Source organism: Cupressus sempervirens, chromosome 11, assembly GCF_028749045.1.
Source record: "Cupressus sempervirens isolate cs-2001-9-10 chromosome 11, ASM2874904v1, whole genome shotgun sequence".
In the NCBI taxonomy this organism is placed as follows: domain Eukaryota; kingdom Viridiplantae; phylum Streptophyta; class Pinopsida; order Cupressales; family Cupressaceae; genus Cupressus; species Cupressus sempervirens.
In genome coordinates, this window is record NC_143128.1 from 671,309,282 (window position 1) to 671,318,375 (window position 9,094).

Consider the following 9,094-nt stretch of genomic DNA (forward strand, 5'->3'; position numbering starts at 1 on the left):
TGATATGACTACTAAGCCCAGATTTGAGCATCTAAAAGACTTAGACATAGTCAGATATCATTTTTACCATGAACTTGTTACAGAAGAATGGACTTAGATCATATTGAGCATAATTCATAATGGATAGATTTGGATGGGAGACAATGTAGTTCACATCTTACCAACCTTATTCATGAATTCACTGGTCTTAGTAAACAAGGAAGTGTACCTACTGGTGAAAAACTAGTTAAGAAACAGGTTGAAAGTTATACTAATGCAGTTTACAATGGTGATCAGCACCATTAGACAACATGATGTAAGATTCTTGAGCAGAATCATTGCATATTCTATTTGTGCAAGTTCTAAGAATTATGAGTTGTTAGTAGGCTTCATTTATGCAACTTATAAGATATGTGTTGAGAAAGAGCAAGTGAATCTAAGTGAGATTTTGAGAGTACAACTTCTTGAAAATTTGGAGAAAATTAAGAGAACTAAGAATGGTGTATTTAGATTCCAATCTCTGATTAATCATATTTTCTTTCATGCACTTAAGAAATTTTCATTTTTATAAGTTACTAATACTATGAGTAGTGAAAGAGGCAATATGGACAAGATAACATATGTGTGTAGAAGGAATCCAGTAGAGAAAATCTTGGACAATAGAAATTTGATTATGAGGACATTTCAGAATGAGATGAAATAGATATTTAGAATTGCCCCTGCAATCGTTGACAGATTCAAGAATGGTATATGTTTTATGATGGATGCTAACCTAACCTATATTGAAGTAGTAGAACCTCAGGAAACATTTCTTGAGCCCCTAGGTTATGAATTGAGTGATGATATAGCTATTATTTATATTGATTTAATGTTAAAATCTAATATAGATCAAGCATCATACAGATTCAGAACGTATGACGAGTTAACCTAGTCAGCCTACCAAGCATCATTAGAAAAGGCATCTCATAATAAAATTGCATCTATAATGAAGAAAGCATTTTTTGATGCCAATATGTCAGAAGAAGAATCTCAAGCAGTTAGAGAAACAATCTCTAGACTAAAAGAAACTGGTCAACATTAAGTTGTAATGTATGTGACACCTTTGTCATTTGGCCAAGCATCTAGTGTATCTATTGCAGAAACTCCTATAGAACAGAGGATTCCATATGCTGCTCTATTAGTCAAGCAACCAAGTGAACCTAAGAGGAAGTCTAAAAGGTTAGTAGAGACTCACAAGTCTAAAAGAGTCAAACAAAAAGCTATTGGAATAGAGAAAAGAATGAAGACATTATTGACAATTGAAGACTCTAGTAATGAAGAAGAAGAAGAGGAAAAAGAAGACAAACAACTTGAGAATGTCATTATTTCCAAGCAACCAACAGGCAAAACAAGGTAAACTTGGAAACCAAACATAGAGAAGATTAACACAACCATTGTTAATGAAGGCAATTTTGTACAGATGAATAAGTTTTATGATTTGTACGATGATATGGAGAAAGAACAGATTGATATCTCTATTGTGAGATATATGATTCTTAATAACTTGAAACTTGAGAGTATTAAAGGCATGATGAATTAGAGGGTCTATGACAAGCTTGTAGCTAAGAAGGAACCAGTTCATGAAGAAGACATGGAAATTCAGAAGTCAATGCTAAGAACTATGAACAAGATAGATGATGAAGATGAAATCAAAAAATTGATGAAGAAACTAGTACCTTACTTGCAAAGTAAGATGAGGCCATTTTTATTCATGGGAGGAGAAAAGAATGTTATTAGAAGTGAAACTGCAACAACCATCAATCAAATGATGAGTGAATTAAAGGTGAAACCTTCAACTACAGAGAAAACTTTGGAAGTATCAATAAGTGGTGATACTATGTAGATTGATTAGACAAATGTTACTATTAACATTGATGAAGATTCGTTCAATCATCCTGAGCCCCTTTCTGAAGATATTCAAGGTCAATTGAGATTGACTGAAGTAGAGAAAAGATAGCTAGAAAAAGAAAAGAAGAAGATTGAAGAAGTCAAGCTGAAACTAGTTAAAGAGGAAAAGAAGTAGAAAGAATCTAAAAAGAGGAAAGAAGAAGAAAAAGAAAAGGAAGAAAGATAAAAGAAAGAAAGTGAAGAGAAGGAAGAAGAAGAGAGAAAATCAAAGAAGGCAACATAGAAGAAACTAAAGGAAGATGAGGTGAAAACATCTAGCCCATCCTCTCCTATATCTCTTGCTAACCTTATAGGTGATGATGAAAATCAATCCAAGTTGATCTCATCCTTGACAATATTATTTGAGAAGAACAAAAAGGTCAAAAGTCTATAAAGAGCATTATTGGAGGCGACTGATAGATTTTTATAGCACCCTCTCAGCCAAACACATTGAAGCATACCCTAAATAGAGAGCACAAGTAGTTGTAAAGTATTTTGATGATGAATTTACAAATTTGTTGAATGTTGTTGAGTCTAAGGCTCAAATTTCACATGATGCTAATCTTTTTAGCACCATCTGTCAGAATATTCAAATTGATTTGCTAAGTCTTGATATTTGTATCAAGGAACTCTAAAGATGTCAACAAGGTGGAAAGGTACTGTACATCAATTATACTTTATCTCATAAGTTGACTAAAGATTTGGATAGAAAGATTTAAGGGAAGCTAAGTGAGCTAGAAGCTCTAACTAGTTAGATACAGTAACCCTCTTGCAAAGCTGATGAATTGGAAGAACAAGGTGTTGGTGTTGACATCGACATCAGGAAACTGGAACTTGAAAAAGAATTAATTTTGAGAAGACTATAAGAATTCAGAGAGTCTATTTATTTGAAGATATCAATCGTTGAAAGACAATTGGAAGAATGTGTAAAGCAAAAGACACTTATCCAACTTTCACCTACTCTGACCTTAATGTAGTTGAGATTACATCATATGCCTTATGTGCAATGCTCACTATTGCTGAAGCAACAAAGGACACATGAGAGAGAGATATGAATAGTTTGAAGGAAAATTTTGATGATTTTGTGCATATATTAGCAGCTTGAGGCAACAAGACAGTGTTTGACAGTAGTCAGACAATTTTTTTGATAGTTTTTGGACCTTTTTCATTGATGTCAAAGGGGGAGAAGTTGTAGAAGAAAATTGTGTAGTAAGTTATGTATGTAGCACTCATATCCAAGGGGGGGCAATTTAGCAACTGAGCATTTGTAATGTAATAGTTTAAATATTATAAGTTTTTGTCACTTAGCCAATTTTTCTTACTTTGTTGCCATCATTGCCAAAGGGGGAGATTGTTGACAATTGGCTATATGTAGTGATGTAGTTGTTTCCATTAATGGAAACACATGATGTACTTACTTGTACAAAACCTCGGTAATAAAAATACGTAGTTTTTGGTACTCAAAAAATTGTCCAAGTATGAAATTTGTTTATAAAAATAAATTGTTTTATATGTAAAATATTTTTGATGTCATATTATGACAAGCGAAGATAGATGAAGATTGTATACATGTTGATGATGATATGTATAACCTTGGACATCAGTACAAATAGTATGGAAAAGAGATATTCATGATTTACCAAGTGAAACATAACAACATAATTAAAGGGAAAGGAATTATTTTGTTTACGAAATAGTTACTTGACCAATTAGGATCGACATCCCAGATGTTTACTCTAAGTTGAAAAAGTATGTTGTGGTCTTAGCCAACCTAATAGAAATTTGTGAAAATGTATGATATTTATACAAAGGATATCTTGCGAGAAGTAGTGTGCAATTGTAATACAAAAAGTGATATTCAAACTTTTTTTGAAGCGATGTATGCAAAGTTTTTGAGAACTTGATTTTGTGATCTGACATCGAGCTGAGGTCAGAGATTAGTCAAGAAAGAAGATACAACATCTATATTCCTGAGGATTAATTACTTGTTTGGGTAGTGAGATCTTCTTGTAATTGGAAGTGCATGTTTGGATAGTGAGCTCTTGTTACATCCATTGTACTACAACTCCTAATAGGGTTGGAATCTCCTAATAGGGATTCAAAGTCTCATAATAGGGATTCTCTATTCTAAATTTTCTCATTGAGTCCTAATAGGGTCCATCCTCTAACAAGGAACGTATATATTAGTATATTATCTAGTGGGTATCATCCCCACCAGAGTTTTCCCTTGGCTAGGGTTTTGCTAGTTAACAAAATATGATGTTATGAGTTCCCTTTCTGCATGGTTATTATTACAATTTAGCATTACTTGTTTACTTTCTTATGCATGGTTCAAAGTAATTAATAATATCTAGTTGGGGAAAAAAGTTTGTAGAATAATGGTTCACCCTTCCCCTCTCAGTATTCCCTACAACTATCAATTTTCTAACTAGAAATTAGTGAGAACTTATTCACATGTTAAGTGTACTTAGGTCTTGTTGACACAAAAGTATGCACCCTTTCTTGAGGTATGACCCATAAGAGACCTTGTGTAACATGGAAACAACCTCCAAGTGTGTGACTTGCACTCTGAGGTTGAATAATGGAGAAGGAGAACAAGAATTAAATATGCATAAGGGAAAATGGGGGTCATGCACCATATTGATTATTCATCTACTTCTTCCAATAAATGTCTTGAAGTCCAATAGACCCTACAAGACATACTACTATTTGTATTTGTTCAACCTTAACAGCATAAAATAAGCCAAGAAATCAACATAGCCATGTAAGGAAAAAAACAGATTCACTTAACAGATCAGTTATTTGAAATGAACACAATCATAAGGTGTTGTAATTGTTAAAATACATCCAAGAAAATGAGGCATAGAAAATTGCACAAATTTAATTGGTTGAGAATGGATGAAACAACAATAATCTCTACAAGGGATTCATGAGGGTTTGGAGAATAGAAATGAAGGTACCCCTAAGCCTATGATAGGGATGCATGGTAACCTAGGTGTTATACTGAAAGAAATTGGGGTCATGAAGAGCCAAATTCAAACACTTGGCAGTGACATGCAGGAACTAAGGAAGATTGTCATGCATGTTAATAAAACTGCACGTGGTGAGCACACCCTCGACCAACATATTGACAGGCTCATGGAAGTGGTTGGCAGCACTGAGGATGTTAAAAATCTTATGCAGAAGATTCCACAACTGGAGGCTAAGAACAGGGCTATTGACAGAGACTTCAATGCGAATCAGGAGAAGGTTACTATTATGGAAGCCAAGATGTGCAACCTTGAGATGTTAATTAAGCAAATTGCTGACAATGTGTTTACCCTGTTGAAGAAAGTGGACATGGATAAAGGCCAGGACTCTTCTCCGGTGGTTGATCGTCAAGGTCCCAACAAACGCACTAGAGCCCATTCTAAAAAGACTGATGATACAACCAATAAGGATGAGGTGAAGGCTATGGCGAAAAACATGCAGATGCTAGCTGATCAGGCTCTGGACCTGATTAAGGCCACGTAATTGGTTATTTTCTATCTTTTGTGCTATCATTTTGCTTTTCTAGTGCTATTTCTTTGCTATTTTTTTTCAGCAGTTCTATATGTGACCTCTTGTGTTTCTTTTTGGAGGTCTATTTTGTTTTTGTTCCTAAATGCTCTATCTTTTCTAAAACTGTCCTATTGTAATATGGTTTTGGGTCCTTAAAACCTATTTTTACTTAATCAAAACAATAATCTCTATTGAATAAGAGAAAAAAGAATTTACAAAGAGTAAATCTACAAAAGATCAGAGAAAAGAGATGCTCAAAATAACAACAAAACTTGCCTTTATGGGGGTGTAGGCATTACCCATATACAACATGGACTTCAAACTCCAAAAATCATGAGGTTGAGATGTAGAGGATATCAATAAATGAGAATTAGAAAGAAAATTTGACCATGAGGTGCAATTACACGTTGAAAGTGACATGATGAGACCAAAATAAATGCACCTAGCCACAATAGATCAAATCACTAAAATTTGATCATTTCATGCATTAAAGAGGCATGGAGTGCAATGATGTTGTACCAATCAAGGCCCAAGAAGTAGTTGGGCATTGAAGAACTAACCCCAATGGCATGCCATGGACAAACAAATCTGCCAGGAAGGATAACATGCATAGTTGACCACAAGAGGGAATATGTTTTTCCCAAAATTGAATGATGGTCATTGATGAAGATACTCCCCTTGAGAAGGACAATCAAGATGTTACGGGAATCTCCCCAACAAGAGATTAAGTTGCAACCATTGATGAAGATCATCTCTATTTGTAGCGGACGATTGAGATACATCGAAGAGATTCCTTCCAATGAAGGAAATGGATAGCACAAAAGGTGGGGACCCTCATCACATGGCACAATTCTAAACTTAAAGGTCTCACAGAGACTGTAAAGTGAGGAAATGCTAGAAAGGTGACATTTGGTAGCATCCCGCACCCTCTGAAAATGAGAAGACAATCTTATGAAAAATTGCGTGCTGTCGGATCTCATAGCCAGTTAGCCCAACCAAGAGAAAATCAAGCTAACTTTTTCAAAAAAAAATCTATAGCTTGGGAAAAGAACAACTGAGTCAACTCAATCAAGAAGAGACTAAGCTAACATGAAATGTTACTCGCAAACCTTAGCATGATGACCCATTACATAGAAAATAGCCCATTGAAGGTCTCTTTGATCAGATATCAGTGATGGGCTGAATGGGGGGCAAAAATGGCCAAGAAGTCCTAGGTTCCATTTCTATGAGTCAATTAAAATGGGTCTATGATTCCCTCACTTACATTTATTTATCTAGTTATTTAATAGTTTTGTTCCGTGCATTTAATGTTTGTGTTGTAAATTAGTTGTTGACAGTATATCAGACAACACTTTTATACACAATCCATCTCTCTCTTCCTATAATATTCCATCATATTAAAACAATAAAGTCTTATTATGCAATTTATCTTTCAACCCTCTCTCTTGGAAGTTTTTTTTGTCTTGCAAATATCCTAGGGGTCTTGAGGAGTTACTTATCTGGTTGACAATGCATTGTCATTAATGTTAAATGAATGATAGAAAAATGGCTTTAAAGAAGAGTTAGCAAGTTGTATTTATTGATGAAAATGTACATCCAGAGGAATAAATATTACTTTTTATTTCATTTCATATTTTTTAGACAACGTTTTTGAGTTGTGAAAATACTATGAGTTGCTATAATGTCAGAATTTTATGGATTATACCTATAATATGGTAATTTATCTAGTGTAGTTGGCAAATCAGTTTTGGAAATTTTATTCAAAGGTAAAGAAGGGAGTTCACCCAAATAATGAGCTCAATGTGACATCTAGTTTTGATATTCTCAATTTTTGGATTTGATATTAACATAAAAGAGCTTTTACTAACATCAATGTCTTTGTGGAATGTTAATAATTGACATGGTAAAGGACTATAGTGTGCAGATTAATAATTTAGCATGTTAATATCCTTGGAGACCAAATATTACCACAATAGGAACTACATAGCATGTTCTTTCTCCTAGAGTAGTGCGCGGTCTATTATACTTAGGTTGTTACATACTTTACTGAGATCAATTGACATGGATGGATTCCAAGAGCTATATTAAAATTATAGAAATCTACGTGAATGTAATTATATGGTATAAAAATAATCATATTAAAGAAATGTAAATTGTATTTCAATCATTATGAGACTTTATTTGAAGATTATTTTATGTGTGAGAGATTTCTCTTAATATTGATCAGATCAAATGAGTGGACTTTTACATTGAGCATGCTAAATTCATATCTCTACATTTTTAGATTAAATCCCTAGTTACAAATTTGAGATTCATGTCTATGCATGGGGATTAGTGTCTCCAATGAGCCAATTTTGATGATTAGTGGATTTAGTTGGATAATGCATGCTTCATAATTTTAAATAATTCATTATTTAGTGAGACTATATTTGAGAAATAGATCTAAGAAACCATTCTGACCATGATTTGTCCATATAGGGTTTTCACATATATTGTTAGAATTTGTATAAAAAAATATAACCAGAATCTAATGAAAGACATAGATTAATAAAGAGGAAATGAAATTGTTAGAATAACAATACAAGAATAATCTTTGACATAAATTCTCAAAGGCATAATAGCATCAATATTTTCTAATATCTAATACATAAGAGCTAACCTGTTTATATAGGCAAGACCTAGGAGGATACCTAGACAAGAGTGAGACAAGTGTCTCTACGTGGAGGAAATAGAGTCCTAGTGGAATCAACCACCTACCATCCACTTACCATCTAGAAGGGTTGTGTCCAAATTGGAATTAACCATATGTGATATCTTAGGAGTAATTGTAGTCAAAAGGATGACTTACAATATCCTCTTAATAATAATACCCAAGTATATATAATTCCTCCTAATGTATGGAATCACCTAAGTAAAATTAATATAAGAGTTAAATGAAAAAGAACCATTTACTCTAACATCCCCCCATAAGTGCAAGTTAGGGAGTACTATATGCAATATATAACTAATGGGTCCTGGCATCGAAGCCATGTTAGTTACCCTTGTACAACTAAAAAGAATCCTCTCATAACCAGAGAAAAAGGAGAAAATCTAGTGAGAGAAAACTCCTCTCCGAAAGAGAGTAGAAATGAGGCTAAACAACTCTAGAAGAAGACACCTGTCGCACCCCAAGCAAGGTGCGTAAGTGAATGAACTTGCTCTCAGTGAAGGGTTTGGTGAAGATGATGTCTATAGTTCCATTAGATGTATGGTAGTACTGAAGGTCAAGGACCTTCTCATGAATTAGATCCCATACATAGAGCATGTGAATCTCAATATGCTTGGTCCTTTGATGATGGACTAGATTGCAAGAAATCTAAATAGCACTTTGATTGTCATAGAAAATGATCATTGGCTTTTGAAAAGAAATTCCAAACTCATTAAGGATGTGTTGAAGCCAAATAGCCCTAGTGGCTGCATCAGTTTCTCCTCGATACTCAACTTCAGTGGATGGAAGAGCAATAGAAGATTGCTTCTTTCTTGACCAAGAAATGGGACCAGAACCAAGAGAGAAGCAATACCCAGAAGTAGACTTCTGATCCTGAGAATCGCCTACTCACTCTGAATCTGTATAGCCCACCAAGTCAATATTCACACCCACTACATAATG